Source organism: Eurosta solidaginis, chromosome X (assembly GCF_040869045.1).
Source record: "Eurosta solidaginis isolate ZX-2024a chromosome X, ASM4086904v1, whole genome shotgun sequence".
NCBI classification, from domain to species: Eukaryota; Metazoa; Arthropoda; class Insecta; order Diptera; family Tephritidae; genus Eurosta; species Eurosta solidaginis.
The window spans coordinates 147,572,581-147,599,811 of NC_090324.1; the positions used below are offsets into that span (position 1 = coordinate 147,572,581).

Below are 27,231 nucleotides of genomic sequence, written 5' to 3' on the forward strand. Positions count from 1 at the left end.
AAATCAATTTGGCCCGGAGTTGCACAGCGAGGATCAGCCAGTGCTAAATTTTTAAGATGAGGCCAATACTTCACTCGGACTGGATGCAAAGGCAACTCCGATGTGATTGATGAAAGAACTGCAAATTTCGATTTAAAATTAAAGTTAGGATTGACAGGTGACTGAATACTGAGAATAACCCCCTTATCAACAATTTTGTATCGAGATTCCCCCATGGGCCGGTAACCTATACAGAAAGGAATGAAGGGTAATTTCAGTCGTTAAACCACGCGCGTGGTAATGACGGATTGCTGCGATCTATTGTCGATTAATGCTCGAAACCGGACCGGCTGACCAGATGCATAAATGACATGGACAATTGCTGTTGCGATTAGAATTGTGGAATTTGTATCCAGGTCCTTGGAGGGAGCATATATCTCGGATGGCTTAAATCCAGACTTGGCAACCAGATATGCAACCCAAGCAGCAGTCAAAGCGATGTGTAAGAACTGCTCGAACGAGAAAGTAAAAATGATTATGCAGGCAGAAACGTTCACGACAATGAACGATGTGATTTCAAAATTTACAAATAGCTGTACCGAAATAACGGGTAGCTCAAATAAAATATTAAATATACGGCAACAAAATCAATACCGGAGTAATTTCCGTGGGGGTTACCGAAGCAACAACTATAGGAATTACCGAGGTAGAAGATTTGGACCGCAACAGAGATATAATAACAACCTTGGAACAAACAACAATAATAGTAATAATTACCGACCAGGGTCACAAACCCAAAACAATAACAGACCTTACAACCAAACTCTCAACGTGCGAAGTTTAACTCAGCAGGAAAACCAGGAAACTCCACTTCAAGATCAGTAAATAGAAAAATATATGTACTAAACCTACATTTAAACAGTTGCATATCTACAAGAACATCATTAAATAACTCAATTTCCAATTTTTTAGTAGATACAGGAGCAGATATCTGAATTACTAAAAACAATTAAATAGATAATCATGCAAAAATAAATACAACACAAATAATAGTATTAAAGGGCATAGGTCAAGGTATAACCGATACAATACGCACAATGAAAGCGGACTTAAAAGGTGATGACCTTCTAATTTATCATAAATTTCACGTCGTAGAAGACGACTTCCCAATACCATGCGATGGAATCATAGGATTAGACTATGGAAAAACAGAGGACAAACTAATCCTAAGACCATATGATTTTCCACAAACAATAACAATGCACCTCACAAATTGTATATCCGTCAATACCATTACGATCCCTGCCAGATCAGAAGTCATTAGACAAGTAACAGTAAAAACTGATAGCAAAAACATCTTCATACCCCATCAACAATTATCTGAAGGCATTTTTATAGCAAACACAATCACAAACAAAGATCAAACTTTCGTCAGAATTATAACACCACACATAAAAACACAACTGTTCAAAATTACAAAATAAATACTAATAATTTAGAAGACATAGTAATGACACAGAAATATTAAAAAGATTAACTAAAAATATCCCAGAATTTGTCAATTCACAATTAACCTCATTATGCACAGAATTCATAGACATTTTTGCACTAGAAACAGAACATATTTCCACTAATAATTTTTACAAGAAAAAACTACACATAAAAGATAAAACATCATTTTACATAAAAAACTATAGATTGCCCGAGACACAAAAAAGGGGAAATAAACAAACAGGTTAATAAATTGATCGAAGATGACATTATACCAGGGATGCACCTTAACGTTAAGCTAATCGTTTATCAAAAAATTTCCACCGTTTCCGTTGAAACACTTCGAAATATTATCGATAAAGAAATTATCAAGATAAATTGTATCTCGTTTTTAACCGAAACGAAAAGCTTTCGTTAACGTTAAAACCGTTAACAAAAACGTGATACTTCATGTTTGAATTGTGCTGGCAATGCTATAGCCATGGTGAAGCCGTAAGGTGGTAACAGCGAGCGGACATATACACAAACTCCATATAATTTGTTGTTTGTGTCAACAATACTCTGAGAAATGTTCGTACTGTCACAATTCATGAGAAAAGTTGCAATCAGCTTGGCTAGTGCTTTCACCTTTAACTACTCCACCATCAATCAGCTTTGCCAGCATAGTTTGAAATTAATAATCAACATAAACGATTTGATTTCGTTTTGATATGGCAAAAAACGAAACAAAATCATTTCGTTAATTTGACGTTCTTTGTTTCGTTTATTAACGTTAATTATCGCAACGAAATGATATCGTTTCGTTGGTTAAGCATACCTGCATTATAGAACCCTCAATATCAGAGTAAAACAGCCCAATTTTAACACGTAATACAGAAAAAAGGTGGAGACTGTTAGTTGACTACAGACAAATAAACAAAAAATTAGCAGCGGATAAATTCCCACTTCCAAGAATTGATGATATTTTAGACCAACTTGGAAGAGCAAAATATTTTTCATACCTAGACCTTATGTCATGTTTTCATCAAATAGAATTACACCCAGATTCTAGAGATATAACCTCATTCACAGCAAACAATGGTACATATAGATTCAAAAGACTACCCTATGATTACACTGGCATTTGCAGGCCTCAAACCATCCCAAGCATTTCTCTATATGGATGATTTAGTTGTACTAGGGTGTTCAGAAAAACACATGCTGAAAAACTTGAGAGATGTTTTCTCTACTTGTAGGAAGCACAATTTAAAATTACATCCAGATAAATGCCTATTTTTCAGCCAAGAGGTAATTTATTTAGGACATACATGCACAAGCGAAGGAATATTACCCGACCCAAGCAAATTTGAAACAGTTCAAAACTACCCAACTCCAAAAACTGCAGATGAAGTTAAAAGATTCGTAGCGTTCTGCAATTATTACAGAAGGTTCGTACCGAATTTCGGTGAGTACTCCAGAAAATTAACTAGGCTTTGCAAAAAGAATGTTTCTTCGACTGAGAATGTCAAAAAGCTTTTGTCTACTTAAAGGAAGCATTAATGAGCCCAAAACTTTTGCAATACCCCAACCTCAATAAAGAATTCTGCATAACAACAGACGCTAGTTAGTATGCTTGCGGAGCAGTCCTTAGCCAGAAACATGATGGCAAACAGTTACACATTGCTTACGCTTCTATATCCTTCTCAAAAGGCGAAACAAACAAAGCTACTATAGAAAAAGAACTAGCAGCAATCCATTGGGCCATAACCTTCTTCAGACCATATTGTAACGATTATGAGTGACACTAAGTGATACTCACATCCCTAGTCTGATGCTAAGTAAATAAAGTCACAAGAACAATAAAGCAGATAGTCACTTGTATCTACATAAACGAATCAATCATTATGTCTACACATATGTAGGTACACGTAGCTGAGAAGCAAGGCACAACCACATGCATATATCTGAGATATTCCTGAAAGTATGCAATGAGAGAAGCTATAAAATCGTGCAATTGTAGTTACAGCTGAGAAATTTGAGAGCTGATGGTCAACTAGTAGATTCTGAAATGGATGCGCCTAGAAGATGCGAACGAGGAAATCAGAGAGTATAAAAGGCAGCAAATGTAGAGGTGCTAGAATTCAGTTTTTTTTGAGCTATCAGTCAGTTTGGTTACTAAGCAAGCTTTTCGTTGCAAAGTTTGGGTGTTATTGTGAAGTACTTTAATAAAGGCCATTTTGCATTATTAAATATTGGAGTTATTTATTCAACATTTTACTGATTCGAACTTAGCAGAGGGTTGCAAATAAGAGGATTTGCAAGTAAATTCGTTACAATATGTTTATGGCAGAAAATTTATAATAAAAACCGATCATCGCCCTTTAACATACATTTTCTCAATGAAGAGTAAACACGAGTAAGACTCGATTTAGAAGAATATGATTTTGAAATGGAGTACATTGCCGGAAAAGAAAACCACGTCGCGGACGCATTGTCTCGCATTAATATAACAAATTTAAAAGAAATGTCAGTGGAAGCATGTAAAGTAATGAAAGTCACAACTAGATCAACACCTAAAAATATAAAAATAATGTTAAAATTAAAGAAAGTCACAGTTCAGCTACACAAAAAAAAAAAAAAGTTTTTTATTTAAATTCGTAAATTAGAATGCTTAGGACGTTTTTTAAAATAGTCAGTTAACTTTCGACAGTTTCAATTATCCCTTTGTTAGGAATAAAACAACCACGGAGGAGAAATCCCATAGGACATTCTATAAATTTTTTTTTCACTCTGTTAAAATGCAAAGGGACTCCTCAGACTTTCCTCTCCAATGGTGGGACGAAAATACCCTACACACTAGGGACCTACAAAAGGAATTATAAGGACTAAACAAATTGTGGAAAATAATAGGAATGGAAAGGGAACCCACAATAGAAGACATAATAAACCCCACAACCAGGGTGGAGGAAATAATGCGGATGATGAGAACTGTGTTCCCCGAAAACGCAAAATGTTAAATTAAAATAGCATCTGAAAACTTTTTTTTTGACAATGAATAGATAAAAATATATCTAAATATCTTATAAACTATACTAAGCTAGTAAATTATAAAAATTTTTTTTTGAAATATTAAAAATTTTTTAACCTAAATAAAAATATTTTAGAATAACAATTTTTACAATAAAAAGTTATAAATAAAATAAAATATTTAACATTTTATTAAAATCTGGGAAGTTTTAAAATGTCTTGGTGGGAAAAATAGCCCAAGGCATCATGATAGCGATAGCCGGATACGAGTTAGGAAGGAAAACTCGGAATCAACGGAAAATAGAGTCGTAAAATATGATCATCATATGCCAATCCCGGTATAAAAATAAAAATAATTCTTCATAAAAGTCACGACGATTCTGTCTTGATGGCCGCCGCAGAAATCGCATGACAAATAAGATAAAATAAGTTGCTGGAAAAATATGAAAAATAAATTAAAAGATCGAATAAATTTTGCATCCACTGTACCCTCCTTCCGCTAACTAGCAAAACTGCTACCACTAATATAAACTACATTGCTCTTCCGTCAATAACAGCCGCTACATTTCTACATAATTAGTTACATATTTCATATTATAAATTTCTATAAATTAGCTCCAGATTTTTTTTTACTAAGTTCAATGTAACCCTAATGAAATGTAATAACAATGAAAATATGTTATCTAATAGAAATAATTAAAGAAATAGATATAATTATGAGATTCTTCAGTTAGGAAACCTAGTTTTAGAGAGGTCATAATTTTAGGAAAAATATTATATTAATAGTAAAATATCTTTCATTCTAAATAGATTAGAAAATAGAAATAGGAAACATTTCTACTTTTAACCTACCTACAAAATAAGGAAATAATAGTCCATAAGAATAGGCTTACCCAATATAAAATATGCCAATGACTCACAATAATTTAACAACAAAAAAAAGCAGTTTCAACAATAGTATTCCAATTTACTCGTCAATAAGCAAAAGCAAACAATTCATATTGGTATCCAGTTACCATTAATTCAAAAAAAAAAACACAAAAAAAATTATAAATTATCCATCATAGCAAATACACAAAAAAAAAGAGAAAAAATCAGCTTATTACGAAAAAGCGAGAATGAGCATAACGGGCATAATATGTAAAGCAAATGCAAGCGAATAAAAGCAAAAAAGAAAACATATAAACTTATAATATCAAGTTACCACTATGCAAAAAATTATTTGGTAACACCAATTAAGTTGACTGGGTCATTCAACGAAAAATGAAACAACACGGCACACTTATCACTGACATTGCAGTGACCGTCTATAATTAAGCATAAAATTATATACGCTCACTTAAAAGGCCGATGGTGTAGTATCGCGTGGAAATCACCTCACTTCAAACACGCTTAACATTACAAACATACGTTCATTGACCCAGGTAACTACCATAAGTTCATTCGCTTTCACCAAGTCACCTAATGCATTAATGCGTCATACCCAAATTGCTCAAGTAGGAATCATATTGACAATATGTAAGTCAATATAATAATTCGCTAACAAAGCATTCCTCACTATTGAGTCATGCACCTTTAGTATGTAATTATTAATGTAAGAATGTATATATATATATATAGGTTAAGAACTTTTGTATAAATAGGAAACAATTTATTCAATAAAGAATATTTATGAATCTGATGTCAGCGCTGAACATTAGCGCCAACAAAAACCATTTTCTTTTAAAATCTAAAAGTATACATTGTACAGTACCAAATTGTTGGAAACCATTTGCGGATTGACCAAAGGCGCATGGTTGACATGAGGTGAGTTCGATGACGGTTCTGGATCTCGGGGAGATGTTGTATTTGATGATAACTTTGATTAGTTGAAATGCAATAAAGTGTGATGCCTGCCACAACATGTGAAACATGTCTGTTTGCTAGAACAATTTCGTATTTCCCTTCTGTTAACAGGATTGGTGGAGATATTGTTAGACCTTGTATTAAGTGATGCTTTGGAATTGTCGTGGTGACTTGCATGAGCGGCCACATCAGCAATGAGAAATGTCGATTTCAGAAAGTCTAGTAATTGTTGAAGTTTTGCAACTGTCTTCGGTTCCTTGCGGTATCTTTCAAAATCAAGACGTGTAGCTGGTGAGAGCTTCTCGAGTAAATGGAACGCAAAAACCCAGAATTTGCCTCGGTATTGAATCTAAATTCCTCAATTGAACAACACAGGCACGTGCAGAGTCATGCAATGATTTAAGCTCAGCTGCCGATTCACGTTGATTATAAGTCGGAAAATTCATAAATTTTCCCATAAATGCTGTAAACAGAACTTGTTCATTGCTACATCTGTGGTAAGAAATGATTTTATATACACAAATTTTTGGTGGTTTGATAACTTTGGATTATTATGGATAGCTTGGAATGATGCAAAAAAGGTTGGCCATTTAGTTGGTTCACCGTCAAATTTTTCCATTTTCAATTCGGGAGGTCTAAACGTGCTATCGGGGTGAACTTCACGTATGATCGTATTAATGGTTTCCGTTGTTGTAGCAGCCGATGCAGCAGAATTAGGAAAAGTAGTTTCGGGTTTCATTGTTTTCATTTGGATACAGCTGGTCGAATACATTTCGATATGAGCGATTGCATCTGCATGCTCAGATTGAAAAGACCCAAAGATGTCCCGTTTGAAATATTCGTCATTTACGTAACCGTTCGAGCAGATCGAGTTGTTCCGTCAACAGTTGCCTTTCTTCAGTGGGAGCCACTGATTTCTCTGCATAGAAAAAAAGCGCCAACAAAATGATACAGTCACTTACCTCGAAATCCTGTTGCCTTTCGTCACAATTGGTCCTACGGATTCGGATGGCCTTGATAGTGTATGCTGATAGAGATGATGATGAGCGTTGTATTGTTGAACATTTGCTCTTGGCGATTCCAAACAATCAGATTTGTTCGCGTTACGAAGGCTTGACTGAGCATGTTTGGCGATGCCTTTGAGGTTATGTTAACACAATCGACTGGACCATGTGTTGCGATTTTCTTTAAAGTACGGTTAATTTGCGTTTCGCGAAACTGATTCGGCTCGACGGACTAGTGTCGCGAGCAGAATCAGGCAGATTCTATGGGAAATGCTGGCTCATATCTCGCGAAACAAACAAACGACTAACCTTTACCCTTCAACAAAATGGTTGATGTGGTGGCGTGATGAACCAAGCAATAAAATTGATTCAATACCAATTTTTCGACCCACAGAAATTTTGATTCATTTGTGTATGGCAGGAACAAAGGACGTTGGTGTTATCCAGCAAATAATGGAGCACCCTACCTTCTGGTGGCAATTAATGCAGATCCATTCACAGGAGCAAATGTTGCGGTTGCTGAAATGTTAGCACCTTCTTTTATTTCCAAAGAATATACGAAACTCAACTTTGGTTGTGTCTTATTTATTATTATTGTATAAATGACTTAACTCCAAGAGTTCGAGTTACAAAGTTTAATGGTAAGTAAAGATTATTTTGCCGGTATGTATACAATGAAAAGGTGAATAGAGATTACATGAAATGTAGAACCCTGCCTTTTTATACTGACTTATCGATAACATGTACTTGTGAATATAGAGATTACAAAATGTATATGTGAATATGAAGATGACCAAAGAATGGTGTGTTCCCGTACCGGTCACTTATACCAACATAATTGATAAAGGCATTTCTGCTAAAACTGGTGCTCTGAAAGCTGAAGTCCTTGCTGAAATTCTGGGGGTTCAGGTAATTCAAAATGAAATTATCAATATGGACTGCCAGTTTAACGTTGCAAATTTATTTTCGAAAATATTTGCACAAACTCCCAGTTTTGTGCAGTCGTCCAAATGCCGTGGAAAATGTCCACGACGAAAAATGAATATCATAATGACATCAATAAGCGACGATGACTTATTACACGAGAATTTTCAAATAAATGCCTTTGAGGCCATTATACCGAAGAAACGGAGACTGTGCCCTACCTGCCAAGAGAAAAATGAAGAAGAACTCGAAATACAGAAAGCAGGTAACGTCTCTTCAATTTCAAATTAAAAATATCTTTTTTTTTTTTGAGGTATTAGCTGATAATGAACAGAGCTATTGATAGGATTCATCTTAACTTCCTAAAATCTACCTAAAAATTTTTATGAGTTGTGAAAAAGAGAAGATAATGCCATTGTGGTATGTTCTTAAAAATTACAAAACGCAATAATTTCATATAATTTCTAGATTCACTGAACACATTTTTTCATTTATCTAGAAACTTGTTAGGAGTCACTTATTGTGTTTTGGTTTGGAACTTCTCAAATATTGAAACAAAGCCAGTTGATAGAAATTTCTAATAACAGAATATCATCTCTCGTTTTAGCAAAAATTTTCGCATTCGAAAAGTTCGACTCCACAAGCATACTATTAGATAGGATTCCTACAACCCTATAAAATCGAACAATTGAGTCGGTGCCGGCATAATCAATTACACAGGACCATCGGTCCAAAAAAGAAAATCCATAGGACATTGTATGGCTATTTGTCATCGAAATAGAGGAAAATTGATAATGTACGATGACTTATCCCATAAGCCCAAAATATGCGACGCAAAATTTAGGGACAACCTAATTTGCTAATTTATGTAGCAAATAAGTGACCATTATTATTAATTTTTACATGTGTAACATAACGTTACAATAACATAACCCCCTGTACTTCTTCCTTTCACTTACGCCTGAGCCCCCCTGTATTTCTTTTTATAGTGTAGCCAATAACCCAACTACAGATGGCGGGCGGCAACAATACAACCACCATATGGTAAATGGCCATACGCGACCAACGGGTGATGGCAGACCAATGGTATGTTTCTTCAGCAAAATCACCACAAAAGACAATTTTTTATTTCTCCAGCAGTTTGCGGCACAAGCCGTATAAAAACAGCGAATTTGCATTTTGCAATTCAGTCCTCGTAGGGGAGCCAGCGGGAGTGGTTGTCTTTTTAAAGACACAATAACCACTCCGGCTAGCTAGCTCAGTGGAAGGGGCGTTGTCATGGCGCGGGTCACCCTCCACCAGGGCTGGACGACGCGAGTAGTGTCTTCGGACTACTTTTCCCTCCGCCGCCCACCCTGATGTTGAGCGGCCCGCTGCCTCAATGACCCAAATAACCCCTCCTCCTCAGCTCTGGTTTATTGGCTGGGCGGGGCGGTGAGACCACTCCCACTAATTAGCTAGTGAGAAGAGGGTGCGGCCGTGGCGCGAGTTGCTGCACCAGGACGACGAAAGTGGTGTCTTCGGACTAATTTCCCTCCATCGCCCTGGTCTGGTAGGGAATGACCCGCTGCCCGAACGATCCGAACCCCTTCTCCATAGCTCTGGTTTCGGCCGTAAGCAGATTCATGCGCACGGGGGTACCGCTGTGCCGTTAAGGTGCACTTCCCCTCCGCCCACGGGTCGACCCACGGTGTCTCGACTGGTAAAACCCTGCTCCCTTACGCACCTTCAATTACTGTGCAAGTAGGGAGGCGGGCAGCGGTGAAACCAGAACTAACCCGAGTCCACGCAGTCTCTTCCTTAGGTGACCGACCCCGCCGACTATCGATCCTCCGACGACTACCGATCCATCCGATACTGCCGAATATCGCGAAACACGCAGCCGCTGTCCAGGTAAACCCCGTCGCCAGCCTACTTCTCCTCTCACCACGGCCCTGGTACGCGCTCCGTAGCCCACCGCCACGACCGTCGGCCGTCCGCCATCCTACCGCCGTTAAGCCGCCGTTAAGCCGCCGCTGCTTCCGTCCCGCCGTTGCTACGACGCTCGTTGGCCGGCCGCCATCCTACCGCCGTTAAGCCGCTGCTTTCAACCGTCCTGCCGATACCTCCTCTGCTACGGCGACCGTTAGCGGCGGCTCCGCCCCCTCACCATCTTGCAACGGAAAGCTGCTGCCCGCCTAAAACCTCCAGCCGTGTGTGCCTGTGTTCGTAACACATAAATGTTGTGTTTTTATTCAGTAGAGGTTTGTGGGACTTTTACTGGACTCTGGAATGATTGAGCGTTACCCAAGCCTTAGACAAAACCCACCTCATACATGTAAAATTTTTTAAGAAAACATAGTATAAGAATAAAATATTTATTGAGATATTTTTTCTTTATTTTCACTCACCCACTCAAAAGTTATCTACTAGGGCGATAGTGCTATGTAGGCATCAAGTTAGCACTACCAGGGGTTATTTTTTAAAAAAGTCGAACGGTAAATTTTTCCTTTCGACGGTGAAAAACGGTAAAAAAACGGGAATTATTGGCATATTTTTTCCATTTTCACCCACCAACTCAAAAGTTACTAGGGTGGTTTTCTTGTTGTTGATCTTCAACAAATCCAACCATAGCCGGCTGGAAGAGGACTGGGATGCCTACAGATGTAGCTTTAACAAATACAAAAGCTGCATCAGGAAGGCAAAAAGGATATCATGGTAACAATACTGTGGGAACTTGACGACGAAAAATGAGGCATCAAGACTTCGCAATATACTATCTGGATCTAGTTCAGCCTATAGTAGCATAAGGAAGTCTGATGGCTCATGGACCGTCTCTAGTCAGGAAACTCTAGAGGTCTTGATGGAGACACACTTTTCGGGATGCACGGATACGACAGGCACGACGATGCCGGAAATCCGCGCATACCCTCCGGAAACCGACGTCACGGACATCGTTGACCGGGATAAAATATCATGGGCTCTAAAATCATTCGAACCCTACAAATCGGCGGGACCGGATGGTGTGATACCAGCTATGTAACAAGCCGCTTGTGACGAATTGATACCACATCTACACGGCATCTTCTCAAGATGCCTACAAGATGGGTATGTACCCGAAGCCTGGAGAAATGTACGGGTGGTTTTCATACTTAAGCAGGAAAACTTAACCACTCGGAAGCCAAAGACTATAGACCAATAAGCCTCTCCTCCGTTATCCTTAAAACATTGGAGAGACTTATAGATCTGCATATTAGAAGCAGTGCAGGGCCGGCTCAGGAGAATTTGGGGCAATTTTTTTTAATGAAACTAAATATAGGGCCCCTAAAAAATTTCTTTTTTTCTTTTTCGCAAAAGGGATTTTTAGTACAAAAGTGTTTATCGAATTTGGTGCGCCCTAGAAATTGGTACCCTAGGCGGTCGCGTAGTTCGCGTATATGTTAGAGCCGGCCCTGGATAGATGACCTTATTGATAAAATTAGAACTTGCCATTGTGATTCAACAATCGAAAATTTTTACAAAAAATTAAATACATTATTATGTAGGTTAAAAATGCTTTATATTTTAGCAACGAAAATAATCCAGTAATAAATAGTAACAGCAATGCCAGAATTGCTTTACATACTTTTAAACATGGTTTACCAGAGCCAGTTAAGAGTATTATAATAAGCAGAAATCCATCAAATTTTAAAGAAGCTTTTGATGTTATAAAAAAAATGGTTATTTAACGTACACAACCAACAATCATTATTCTGTTAGTAACAGAGCACAGCACGTAGGTAATGTACAAAGCGCATATAGGAACATGGAACAGAACAGAAGACAACAACAGCACAGGCAAGACATCAATACTTAGGTATTTTAATGACATCGGAAGCAGAGCAAATGCACGAAACAATTTGGAAGGTAACAGACACCAACAACCCATGCAATAACAACCAAATTTGAGTTAGAACGAAGTTGGTTTATTTCCAGGGGACGTACGATTGTATTTGGCATATAACAAAATGCGATCGCCGGATTTCATTCAACAATATTAACTTTAAAAAAAACATCATTCTACATTCGCTGAAGAGCGTGGCAAGCACATTAGATATTTATTTATTTAAAGTTAACAACAGACACAACGCGGTCTACTACTAAACATAATATAATCCAATAACAAACTATTTGTAAATTTAACAAAATATTTGTGAATTTAAAAGCAAGCATTGGGATTAAATACATAAGAGCTTTAAAAATTAAATTCAACTCTAAACAAAACGAGAATTAAATTTGTTCATTATTATAATTAACATTGAGGCCAGATATGAGACTATTGAATTATGAAAAGCAGTAATTCCTTGCTGATACAATTATACAAATCATTATAGTGCGAGTACCAATTCCGCAAGGGATTATTTTTAACAAAATTTTGTCGGCAAGTTGATAGGTGGAAGCGCACATAGCTAAAAGTTCTGCTAGGGACAGCGAAGTTTAGGTGACTGACAAGGTAAGAGGAGTCTATCTCGCCGATGATGAGCTTATGCAGGAACATTACCCCAAGTAATATTCCTCGGTTTTCCAAAGCTGGCAAACTAATAAGAAGCAGCCTATTTTTGTATGGTGGTAGATGAAGGTTAGGATACCAGTTTAGGCCACGGAGTGCGAAAATTAAAAATTGTTTCTGAACCGACTCAATTCAATGTACATATATAGTTTTGATACCGCGTACACAAGACACACGAGCAGTACTCAAGTATTGCACGTACTAAAGATGTGAAAAGGAGCTTAGTGAGATACCGATCATCAAACTCTTTAGCCCACCGTTTCACAAATCTAAGTACCCCTGTTGCTTAGTTCACAATTGATAAAATATGCATATTGGAACACAGTTTCTAATCAAAGAGAACTCCCAAATCACTTACAATAGATATACGCTCCAAGAGCGTGCTATTTAACGAATAAGATGCCAAAATTGGCTTCACTGCAACGAATGGACATAAATTAGAAAAAGCGTATGTAGAGTCAGCTCTATTGATAGTAGAAACAGTTTTCCAAAAAACGTCTGGAGGAACCTCCGAAATGTCTTCAAAATACGTCTTAAATTCTAAAAACTTTAATTCCCTATACTCGCTATCAATATCCTGCACAATTTTCTGATCGATTGTGTGCTAAAAATGTTCCAAGACCATATGCAAAGAATGGATTTTTTTCCAGCAACTTCTGTGGGATCCATGAAACTTAAGTTTTGTAGAACAACATTGTTAAATTAAAACGCTTTCTAATTTGATCACACAGTTCAATATAAGAAATAATACAATCTTGTTTAAATTTGACTTCTTCTTGCACGGAAATGTTAGAGGCGATAAGCTTATCCATCGCATAAACTCCTGTATAAATCTGATCACTTTGCAATATATTTGAAATGTTTTTATAATCTATAATTTCTATGTTGTCTAATGTAATACATTCCGGCTTTAAAAATTATACAATATACTTAAATAAAGTCTTTTTATTTCTGAATACATATTATGTACTTGAAGCCCCTCACTCTGGAGAATTGTATTAACTTTATTAATATTTTGAAGGATATACTTCAGGATGGAGAGATAAATTTCATTCATATCATCCAAGTTATCAATAATGGTTTTTGCACTGTCTATTTGTCAACATTTACAGCGAAGTTAAAAAATATTTTTAATGGCTCATAAAGTTCTAATACTCTGTATACTACTACCTCTAAGTATAGCCAGCGAGTTTGATAATGGTGTAGCATCTTTTTTGGTTGCAATTCCAATAGCGCAATTATATTTTTCAATTGAGTAGGTACTTCTCTGAGAACTATTGGAAACTTAATGATACACATTGCGCACCAATGTTTCTACACTGCTGGGTAGCTTTAAGAAGGTATACGAAGAGCAAAGTGCCAAAGAATGAAATATACTTTTAAAAGTAATTAAGTTAGGAATTTCTTTTTCAAAAATTCGGGCGACCGAATGCTTCGATCCGGTCATGTTATTGGCTCCGTCTGCAGCAAATGCTAGCGTATTTTTAGTATAAGGTATACAATGTTCAATAAAGCTTGTATCTCAATTTTAAATATATGTAATTTCTTGGTGTTGGAATATTTAAAATAAATCTTACATAGAAGGCAGGCTTAAATCGTCATCTTTCATTACAAAATCGTCCAAGCGTCATTCTAGTTGAAAAGCGTCAAAATGACGACGGCGTCGTCAATCTGTCAACGCTGCATTTAAGACAACAGGTATTTTGATGAGTATCCAAGCAGAGGAAATGAAATGGAAAACGGAAACGGACGTGAATTGATACAAAATCCAAATACACAAACATCTATGCAGTCAAGGAGAGCGCATAATTCTAATATGCAAGCAGTGAATGGTAACAGAAACATACGTTTGGACACACAAATAATTCACAAAATTCATACATATATAATACTCAACATCACAATGATAACGAGTCTATGGAAAAAGAGGTACAAATGAAATGATGCAAAATTTTCAAGCACTAAGCCTAGAAGATTACCCTATATAATAATTAATACAAAGATAAGAAAACTTAAATTTATTATTGATACGGGTGCAGAATTCAGTGTCATAGACCCTAAAGTTTGTAGCCCTAAATGGAAAATGAACTCACCGAATTTCACACTAAAAATATTAAATAAAAAAGTCAGTACTAATACTTTAAATAGGATACCACTATTTAAAGAATTCAATAAACCAAATACTTTTGTTCAATTCTTGGAAGTACCATTTCACACATACTTTGATGGCATAATTGGAAATAATATTCTGTTTGATCTTAACATAATATATGATTATAAAAAGAGAATGTTGCTAACAGACAGTGCAATTGTGCCAATTTATTTCAACGAAGAAGAAGAGTCTTCTTATGATAAATATTTAAATAATGAATTGGTACAGGTTTTTACATGCGAGGAAGAAAAAAAATTAAAAGTCCTTAAATAGTTTATTTTCTGCACATTAAAATTCGAAAGATAAGGCGATGTTAAAATCTGTTTTAAATAAATACACTGATCTTTTTTATAAGGAAGGCGAAAATTTGACATTCACAAACGAGATTAAGCACAGGATTATCACAAAAACAGATGTCCCGATATACAGCAAACTTTATAAGTATCCTGCTAGGTATACACAGAGCAGAAGTCGATAGGGAAATTAAAGATATGCTAAATCAGAAGATAATAGTTCATAGTAATAGCCCGTACAACTCACCACTAAAAATTCCGAACCAAGTTACGAAAAAGCTAACTCACTTTAATGATATTGTGCACATTGACATTTGGTATCCAAATAGAAATTGTACGTTTTTAACCACAATAGACACATTTTCCAAATATGCAACTTTTCACAAGTTAAATGATAGGAATTGGATAGCGATATTGGACGCTTCAAGACAGCGTATACAGTTTTTAGGAAGAATAAATACAATTGTTTTTGATAACGAAAGGTGTATGTTACACAGTGCTGTCGCTCTGTTCTTGAAAGAAAATAATATTGAAGTTCATAAAACTACACCATACCTTAAAACAGGCAATTCTGATATCGAAAGGTTGCATGGTATATTAAAGGAACATCTGAGAATAATGAACGTGGATAACAAGATGAAAGGTTTAAAGTTAGAGGAGAAGCTTTTTCAAATATTTAATATTTATAATAATACAATTCACACTACAACGAAGAAACGTCCTATCGATTTTATAATTAAAAATTTTGACAAAGATTACATTCAAGACTTATGTAAAGAATATCAAGATGAGAAGGCTAAATGAATAAATAAACTTAACGAAAATGGAAATCAACCAATCGACCAACAAGAGAACCTTGCTAAAACCAGAAATATTGCAAAAGCTGAACCAAAATATAAAGAGCTTGATAACTATATTAAGGAAGGATATTATGTTTTGGATACATCTACTAAGCAAAATAAGAAATATTATAAATCACAATTGAAAAGAAAATATAATTATGAAACCACTAGTTAAAGAAACAAGAAAATTTTGAAATATTAACAATGTTTTAAAATATATGTAATTAAAATTGTTTTTATAAATTTCATGAAAATGAAATGGTATATTAATTTCGTCACGAAACCGAAAATTGTAAGTCCTTAAAGGAAAATAGATAGACCCACCATTAAGTATACCGAAATAATCAGGTTGAATAGCTGAGTTGATTTAGCCATGTCCGTCTGTCCGTCTGTCTGTTTGTATGCAAACTAGTCCCTCAATTTTTGAGATATCTTGATAAAATTTGGTGAGCAGGTGTATTTGGGTGTCCGATTAGACATTTGTCGGAACCGACCGGATCGGACCACTATAGCATATATCCTCCATACAACCGATTTTTCAGAAAAAGAGGATTTTTGTAATATCTTACCCAATTTAACAGACTGAAGCTTCAAACTTCACCATATACTATCGTATATTGCACATATTGTTGCCTGAAAAAATTTATGAGATTGGTCGTATATATAGTATATATCCCCCACAACCGATTGTTCAGATAAAAAACTTTTCGTAATTACTGCCCTATTTTAAGAGCTAGAGGCTTCAAATTTCAGCGAATGCTTACGTATATAGCATATATTGTTGTCTGAAAAAATCATAAAGATCGGTGGTATATATAGTATATATATGGTGGTATATATAGTATATATATACAGTATATATATATATATTTTCGCAAATTTTAGCCCCATTTTAACAGCTAGAAGCTTCAAATTTCACCGAATATTTACTTATATAGCATATATTGTTGTCTGCAAAAATCATAGAGATCGGTTGTATATATAGTATATATCTCATACAACCGATTGTTCAGATAAGAAACTTTTCGCAATTTCTACCTCATTTTAACAGCTAGAAGCTTCAAATTTCACCAAATGCTTACGTATATAGCATATATTGTTGTCTGAAAAAATCATAGAGATCGGTGGTATATATAGTATATATCTCATACAACCGATTGTTCAGATAAGAAACTTTGCGCAATTTCTGCCACGTTTTAACAGCTAGAAGCTTCAAATTTCACAAAATGCTTACGGATATAGCATATATTGTTGTCTGAAAAAATTATAGAGATCGGTGGTATATATATTATACACTTCATACAAACTGTCATTTTTGCCTCTTTTTTACGGCTAGAAGCTTCAAAATTCATCAAATTTCATCAAATAGTTACGTTTACGTCATATATTTTTGAAATACGTGATTCGTAGTCATAGTTTTTACATGCATACCACAAAAAATGTGAAGCTTTGCATCCTCACACAGATTACCTACCTATTTTTATACCTTTCATGAAAATGAAATGGTATATTAATTTCGTCACGAAACCGAAAATTGTAAGTCCTTAAAGGAAAATAGATAGACCCACCATTAAGTATACCGAAATAATCAGGTTGAAGAGCTGAGTAGATTTAGCCATGTCCGTCTGTCCGTCTGTCTGTTTGTATGCAAACTAGTCCCTCAATTTTTGAGATATCTTGATAAAATTTGGTGAGCGGGTGTATTTGGGTGTCCGATTAGACATTTGTCGGAACCGACCGGGTCGGACCACTATAGCATATATCCTCCATACAACCAATTTTTCAGAAAAAGAGGATTTTTGTAATATCTTACCCAATTTAACAGATTGAAGCTTCAAACTTCACCATATACTTTCGTAAATTGCACATATTGTTGCCTGAAAAAATTGATGAGATCGGTCGTATATATAGTATATATCCCCCACAACCGATTGTTCAGATAAGGAACTTTTCGTAATTAATGCCCCATTTTAAGAGCTAGAGGCTTCAAATTTCAACGAATGCTTAGGTATATAGCATATATTGTTGTCTGAAAAAATCATAAAGATCGGTGGTATATATAGTATATATATATAGTATATATATATATATATTTGGCAAATTTTAGCCCCATTTGAACAGCTAGAAGCTTCAAATTTTACCGAATACTTACGTATATAGCATATATTGTTGTCTGAAAAAATCATAGAGATCGGTTGTATATATAGTATATATCTCATACAACCGATTGTTCAGATAAGAAACTTTTCGCAATTTCTACCCCATTTTAACAGCTAGAAGCTTCAAATTTTACCGATTGCTTACGTATATAGCATATATTGTTGTCTGAAAAAATCATAGAGACCGGTTGTATATATAGTATATATCTCATACAACCGATTGTTCAGATAAGAAACTTTTCGCAATTTCTACCCCATTTTAACAGCTAGAAGCTTCAAATTTCACCAAATGCTTACGTATATAGCATATATTGTTGTCTGAAAAAATCATAGAGATCGGTGGTATATATAGTGTATATCTCAAACAACCGATTGTTCAGATAAGAAACTTTGCGCAATTTCTGCCCCGTTTTAACAGCTAGAAACTTCAAATTTCACAAAATGCTTACGGATATAGCATATATTGTTGTCTGAAAAAATTATAGAGATCGGTGGTATATATATTATACACTTCATACAAACTGTCATTTTTGCCCCTTTTTTACGGCTAGAAGCTTCAAAATTCATCAAATTTCATCAAATAGTTACGTTTACGTCATATATTTTTGAAATACGTGATTCGTAGTCATAGTTTTTACATGCAGACCACAAAAAACGTGAAGCTTTGCATCCTCACACAGATTACCTACCTATTTTTATACCTTTCATGAAAATGAAATGGTATATTAATTTCGTCACGAAACCGAAAATTGTAAGTCCTTAAAGGAAAATAGATAGACCCACCATTATGTATACCGAAATAATCAGGTTGAAGAGCTGAGTTGATTTAGCCATGTCCGTCTGTCCGTCTGTCTGTTTGTATGCAAACTAGTCCCTCAATTTTTGAGATATCTTGATAAAATTTGGTGAGCGGGTGTATTTGGGTGTCCGATTAGACATTTGTCGGAACCGACCGGATCGGACCACTATACCATATATCCTCCATACAACTGATTTTTCAGAAAAAGAGGATTTTTGTAATATCTTACCCAATTTAACAGATTGAAGCTTCAAACTTCACCATATACTTTCGTAAATTGCACATATTGTTGCCTGAAAAAATTGATGAGATCGGTCGTATATATAGTATATATCCCCCACAACCGATTGTTCAGATAAGGAACTTTTCGTAATTACTGCCCCATTTTAAGAGCTAGAGGCTTCAAATTTCAACGAATGCTTAGGTATATAGCACATATTGTTGTCTGAAAAAATCATAAAGATCGGTGGTATATATAGTATATATATGGTGGTATATATAGTATATATATATAGTATATATATATAGTATATATATATATATTTTTGGCAAATTTTAGCCCTACTTTGACAGCTATAAGCTTCAAATTTCACCGAATACTTACGTATATAGCATATATTGTTGTCTGAAAAAATCATAGAGATCGGTTGTATATATAGTATATATCTCATACAACCGATTGTTCAGATAAGAAACTTTTCGCAATTTCTACCCCATTTTAACAGCTATAAGCTTCAAATTTCACCGATTGCTTACGTATATAGCATATATTGTTGTCTGAAAAAATCATAGAGATCGGTTGTGTATATAGTATATATCTCATACAACCGACTGTTCAGATAAGAAACTTTTCGCATTTTCTACCCCATTTTAACAGCTATAAGCTTCAAATTTCACCGATTGCTTACGTATATAGCATATATTGTTGTCTGAAAGAATCATAGTGATCGGTTGTATATATAGTATATATCTCATACAACCGATTTTTCAGATAAGAAACTTTTCGCAATTTCTACCCCATTTTAGCAGCTAGAAGCTTCAAATTTCACCAAATGCTTACGTATATAGCATATATTGTTGCCTGAAAAAATCATGGAGATCGGTGGTATATATAGTATATATCTCATGCAACCGATTGTTCAGATAAGAAACTTTGCGCAATTTCTGCCCCGTTTTAACAGCTAGAAGCTTCAAATTTCACAAAATGCTTACGGATATAGCATATATTGTTGTCTGAAAAAATTATAGAGATCGGTGGTATATATATTATACACTTCATACAAACTGTCATTTTTGCCCCTTTTTTACGGCTAGAAGCTTCAAAATTCATCAAATTTCATCAAATAGTTACGTTTACGTCATATATTTTTGAAAAACGTGATTCGTAGTCATAGTTTTTACATGCAGACCACAAAAAATGTGAAGCTTTGCATCCTCACACAGATTACCTACCTATTTTTATACCTTTCATGAAAACGAAATGGTATATTAATTTCGTCACGAAACCGAAAATTGTAAGTCCTTAAAGGAAAATAGATAGACCCACCATTAAGTATACCGAAATAATCAGGTTGAAGAGCTGAGTTGATTTAGCCATGTCCGTCTGTCCGTCTGTCCGTCTGTCTGTTTGTATGCAAACTAGTCCCTCAATTTTTGAGATATCTTGATAAAATTTGGTGAGCGGGTGTATTTGGGTGTCCGATTAGACATTTGTCGGAACCGACCGGATCGGACCACTATAGCATATATCCTCCATACAACCGATTTTTCAGAAAAAGAGGATTTTTGTAATATCTTACCCAATTTATCAGATTGAAGCTTCAAACTTCACCATATACTTTCGAAATTTGCACATATTGTTGCCTGAAAAAATTGATGAGATCGGTCGTATATATAGTATATATCCCCCACAACCGATTGTTCAGATAAGGAACTTTTCGTAATTACTGCTCCATTTTAAGAGCTAGAGGCTTCAAATTTCAACGAATGCTTAGGTATATAGTATATATTCTTGTCTGAAAAAATCATAAAGATCGGTGGTATATATAGTGTATATATGGTGGTATATATAGTATATATATATATATTTTTGGCAAATTTTAGCCCCATTTTAACAGCTGGAAGCTTCAAATTTCACCGAATACTTACGTATATAGCATATATTGTTGTCTGAAAAAATCATAGAGATCGGTTGTATATATAGAATATATCTCATACAACCGATTGTTCAGATAAGAAACTTTTCGCAATTTCTACCCCATTTTAACAGCTATAAGCTTCAAATTTCACCGATTGCTTACGTATATAGCATATATTGTTGTCTGAAAGAATCATAGAGATCGGTTGTATATATAGTATATATCTCATACAACCGATTGTTCAGATAAGAAACTTTTCGCAATTTCTACCCCATTTTCACAGCTAGAAGCTTCAAATTTCACCAAATGCTTACGTTTATAGCATATATTGTTGTCTGAAAAAATCATAGAGATCGGTGGTATATATAGTATATATCTCATACAACCGATTGTTCAGATAAGAAACTTTGCGCAATTTCTGCCCCGTTTTAACAGCTAGAAGCTTCAAATTTCACAAAATGCTTACGGATATAGCATATATTGTTGTCTGAAAAAATTATAGAGATCGGTGGTATATATATTATACACTTCATACAAACTGTCATTTTTGCCCCTTTTTTACGGCTAGAAGCTTCAAAATTCATCAAATTTCATCAAATAGTTACGTTTACGTCATATATTTTTGAAATACGTGATTCGTAGTCATAGTTTTTACATGCAGACCACAAAAAACGTGAAGCTTTGCATCCTCACACAGATTACCTACCTATTTTTATACCTTTCATGAAAATGAAATGGTATATTAATTTCGTCACGAAACCGAAAATTGTAAGTCCTTAAAGGAAAATAGATAGACCCACCATTAAGTATACCGAAATAATCAGGTTGAAGAGCTGAGTTGATTTAGCCATGTCCGTCTGTCCGTCTGTCTGTTTGTATGCAAACTAGTCCCTCAATTTTTGAGATATCTTGATAAAATTTGGTGAGCAGGTGTATTTGGGTGTCCGATTAGACATTTGTCGGAACCGACCGGATCGGACCACTATAGCATATATCCTCCATACAACCGATTTTCAGAAAAAGAGGATTTTTGTAATATCTTACCCAATTTAACAGATTGAAGCTTCAAACTTCACCATATACTTTCGTATATTGCACATATTGTTGCCTGAAAAAATTTATGAGATCGGTCGTATATATAGTATATATCTCCTCAACCGATTGTTAAGATAAGGAACTTTTCGTAATTACTGCCCTACTTTAAGAGCTAGAGGCTTCAAATTTCAGCGAATGCTTACGTATATAGCAGATATTGTTGTCTGAAAAAATCATAAAGATCGGTGGTATATATAGTATATATATGGTGGTATATATAGTATATATATAGTATATATATATATATTTTTTCGCAAATTTTAGCCCCATTTTAACAGCGAGAAGCTTCAAATTTCACCGAATATTTACTTATATAGCATATATTGTTGTCTGAAAAAATCATAGAGATCGGTTGTATATATAGTATATATCTCATACAACCGATTGTTCAGATAAGAAACTTTTCGCAATTTCTACCCCATTTTAACAGCTATAAGCTTCAAATTTCACCGGTTGCTTACGTATATAGCATATATTGTTGTCTGAAAAAATCATAGAGATCGGTTGTATATATAGTATATATCTCATACAACCGATTGTTCAGATAAGAAACTTTTCACAATTTCTACCCCATTTTAACAGCTATAAGCTTCAAATTTCACTGATTGCTTACGTATATAGCAAATATTGTTGTCTGAAAAAATCATAGAGATCGGTTGTATATATAGTACATATCTCATACAACCGATTGTTCAGATAAGAAACTTTTCGCAATTTCTACCCCATTTTAACAGCTAGAAGCTTCAAATTTCACCAACTGCTTACGTGTATAGCATATATTGATGTCTGAAAAAATCATTGAGATCGGTGGTATACATAGTATATATCTCATACAACCGATTGTTCAGATAAGAAACTTTGCGCAATTTCTGCCCCGTTTTAATAGTTAGAAGCTTCAAATTTCACAAAATGCTTTCGTATATAGCATATATTATTGTCTGAAAAAATCATAGAGATCGGTGGTATATATATTATATACTTCATATAAACTGTCATATTGACCCCTTTTTTACGGCTAGAAGCTTCAAGATTCATCAAATTTCATCAAATAGTTACGTTTACGTCATATATTTTTGAAATACGTGATTCGTAGCCATAGTTTTTACATGCAGACCACAAAAAACGTGAAGCTTTGCTTCCTCACACAGATTACCTACCTATTTTTATGCCTTTCATGAAAATGAAATGGTATATTAATTTCGTCACGAAACCGAAAATTCTAAGTCCTTAAAGGAAAATAGATAGACCCACCATTAAGTATACCGAAATAATCAGGTTGAAGAGCTGAGTTGATTTAGCCATGTCCGTCTGTCCGTCTGTCCGTCTGTCTGTTTGTATGCAAACTAGTCCCTCAATTTTTGAGATATCTTGATAAAATTTGGTGAGCGGGTGTATTTGGGTGTCCGATTAGACATTTGTCGGAACCGACCGGATCGGACCACTATAGCATATATCCTCCATACAACCGATTTTTCAGAAAAGAGGATTTTTGTAATATCTTACCCAATTTATCAGATTGAAGCTTCAAACTTCACCATATACTTTCGAAATTTGCACATATTGTTGCCTGAAAAAATTGATGAGATCGGTCGTATATATAGTATATATCCCCCACAACCGATTGTTCAGATAAGGAACTTTTCGTAATTACTGCTCCATTTTAAGAGCTAGAGGCTTCAAATTTCAACGAATGCTTAGGTATATAGTATATATTCTTGTCTGAAAAAATCATAAAGATCGGTGGTATATATAGTGTATATATGGTGGTATATATAGTATATATATATATATTTTTGGCAAATTTTAGCCCCATTTTAACAGCTGGAAGCTTCAAATTTCACCGAATACTTACGTATATAGCATATATTGTTGTCTGAAAAAATCATAGAGATCGGTTGTATATATAGAATATATCTCATACAACCGATTGTTCAGATAAGAAACTTTTCGCAATTTCTACCCCATTTTAACAGCTATAAGCTTCAAATTTCACCGATTGCTTACGTATATAGCATATATTGTTGTCTGAAAGAATCATAGAGATCGGTTGTATATATAGTATATATCTCATACAACCGATTGTTCAGATAAGAAACTTTTCGCAATTTCTACCCCATTTTCACAGCTAGAAGCTTCAAATTTCACCAAATGCTTACGTATATAGCATATATTGTTGTCTGAAAAAATCATAGAGATCGGTGGTATATATAGTATATATCTCATACAACCGATTGTTCAGATAAGAAACTTTGCGCAATTTCTGCCCCGTTTTAACAGCTAGAAGCTTCAAATTTCACAAAATGCTTACGGATATAGCATATATTGTTGTCTGAAAAAATTATAGAGATCGGTGGTATATATATTATACACTTCATACAAACTGTCATTTTTGCCCCTTTTTTACGGCTAGAAGCTTCAAAATTCATCAAATTTCATCAAATAGTTACGTTTACGTCATATATTTTTGAAATACGTGATTCGTAGTCATAGTTTTTACATGCAGACCACAAAAAACGTGAAGCTTTGCATCCTCACACAGATTACCTACCTATTTTTATACCTTTCATGAAAATGAAATGGTATATTAATTTCGTCACGAAACCGAAAATTGTAAGTCCTTAAAGGAAAATAGATAGACCCACCATTAAGTATACCGAAATAATCAGGTTGAAGAGCTGAGTTGATTTAGCCATGTCCGTCTGTCCGTCTGTCTGTTTGTATGCAAACTAGTCCCTCAATTTTTGAGATATCTTGATAAAATTTGGTGAGCAGGTGTATTTGGGTGTCCGATTAGACATTTGTCGGAACCGACCGGATCGGACCACTATAGCATATATCCTCCATACAACCGATTTTTCAGAAAAAGAGGATTTTTGTAATATCTTACCCAATTTAACAGATTGAAGCTTCAAACTTCACCATATACTTTCGTATATTGCACATATTGTTGCCTGAAAAAATTTATGAGATCGGTCGTATATATAGTATATATCTCCTCAACCGATTGTTAAGATAAGGAACTTTTCGTAATTACTGCCCTATTTTAAGAGCTAGAGGCTTCAAATTTCTGCGAATGCTTACGTATATAGCAGATATTGTTGTCTGAAAAAATCATAAAGATCGGTGGTATATATAGTATATATATGGTGGTATATATAGTATATATATAGTATATATATATATATTTTCGCAAATTTTAGCCCCATTTTAACAGCGAGAAGCTTCAAATTTCACCGAATATTTACTTATATAGCATATATTGTTGTCTGAAAAAATCATAGAGATCGGTTGTATATATAGTATATATCTCATACAACCGATTGTTCAGATAAGAAACTTTTCGCAATTTCTACCCCATTTTAACAGCTATAAGCTTCAAATTTCACCGGTTGCTTACGTATATAGCATATATTGTTGTCTGAAAAAATCATAGAGATCGGTTGTATATATAGTATATATCTCATACAACCGATTGTTCAGATAAGAAACTTTTCGCAATTTCTACCCCATTTTAACAGCTATAAGCTTCAAATTTCACTGATTGCTTACGTATATAGCAAATATTGTTGTCTGAAAAAATCATAGAGATCGGTTGTATATATAGTACATATCTCATACAACCGATTGTTCAGATAAGAAACTTTTCGCAATTTCTACCCCATTTTAACAGCTAGAAGCTTCAAATTTCACCAACTGCTTACGTGTATAGCATATATTGATGTCTGAAAAAATCATTGAGATCGATGGTATACATAGTATATATCTCATACAACCGATTGTTCAGATAAGAAACTTTGCGCAATTTCTGCCCCGTTTTAATAGTTAGAAGCTTCAAATTTCACAAAATGCTTTCGTATATAGCATATATTGTTGTCTGAAAAAATCATAGAGATCGGTGGTATATATATTATATACTTCATATAAACTGTCATATTGACCCCTTTTTTACGGCTAGAAGCTTCAAGATTCATCAAATTTCATCAAATAGTTACGTTTACTTCATATATTTTTGAAATACGTGATTCGTAGCCATAGTTTTTACATGCAGACCACAAAAAACGTGAAGCTTTGCTTCCTCACACAGATTACCTACCTATTTTTATGCCTTTCATGAAAATGAAATGGTATATTAATTTCGTCACGAAACCGAAAATTCTAAGTCCTTAAAGGAAAATAGATAGACCCACCATTAAGTATACCGAAATAATCAGGTTGAAGAGCTGAGTTGATTTAGCCATGTCCGTCTGTCCGTCTGTCCGCTGTCTGTTTGTATGCAAACTAGTCCCTCAATTTTTGAGATATCTTGATAAAATTTGGTGAGCGGGAGTATTTGGGTGTCCCATTAGACATTTGTCGGAACCGACTGGATCGGACCACTATAGCATATATCCTCCATACAACCGATTTTTCAGAAAAAGAGGATTTTTGTAATATCTTACCCAATTTAACAGATTGAAGCTTCAAACTTCACCATATACTTTCGTAAATTGCACATATTATTGCCTGAAAAAATTGATGAGATCGGTCGTATATATAGTATATATCCCCCACAACCGATTGTTCAGATAAGGAACTTTTCGTAATTACTGCCCCATTTTAAGAGCTAGAGGCTTCAAATTTCAACGAATGCTTAGGTATATAGCATATATTGTTGTCTGAAAAAATCATAAAGATCGGTGGTATATATAGTATATATATGGTGGTATAAATAGTATATATATATATATTTTTGGCAAATTTTAGCCCCATTTTAACAGCTAGAAGCTTCAAATTTCACCGAATACTTACGTATATAGCATATATTGTTGTCTGAAAAAATCATGGAGATCGGTTGTATATATAGTATATATCTCATACAACCGATTGTTCAGATAAGAAACTTTTCGCAATTTCTACCACATTTTAACAGCTATAAGCTTCAAATTTCACCGATTGCTTACGTATATAGCATATATTGTTGTCTGAAAGAATCATAG

General features: G+C 34.7%; 1 protein-coding gene across 1 annotated transcript in view; it reads right to left on the bottom strand.

Moving 5' to 3' along the window:
- Positions 1-27,231, bottom strand: part of LOC137235183 (uncharacterized) — a 1,124,977-nt gene that overhangs the window by 638,282 nt on the left and 459,464 nt on the right. The window lies entirely within an intron of this gene.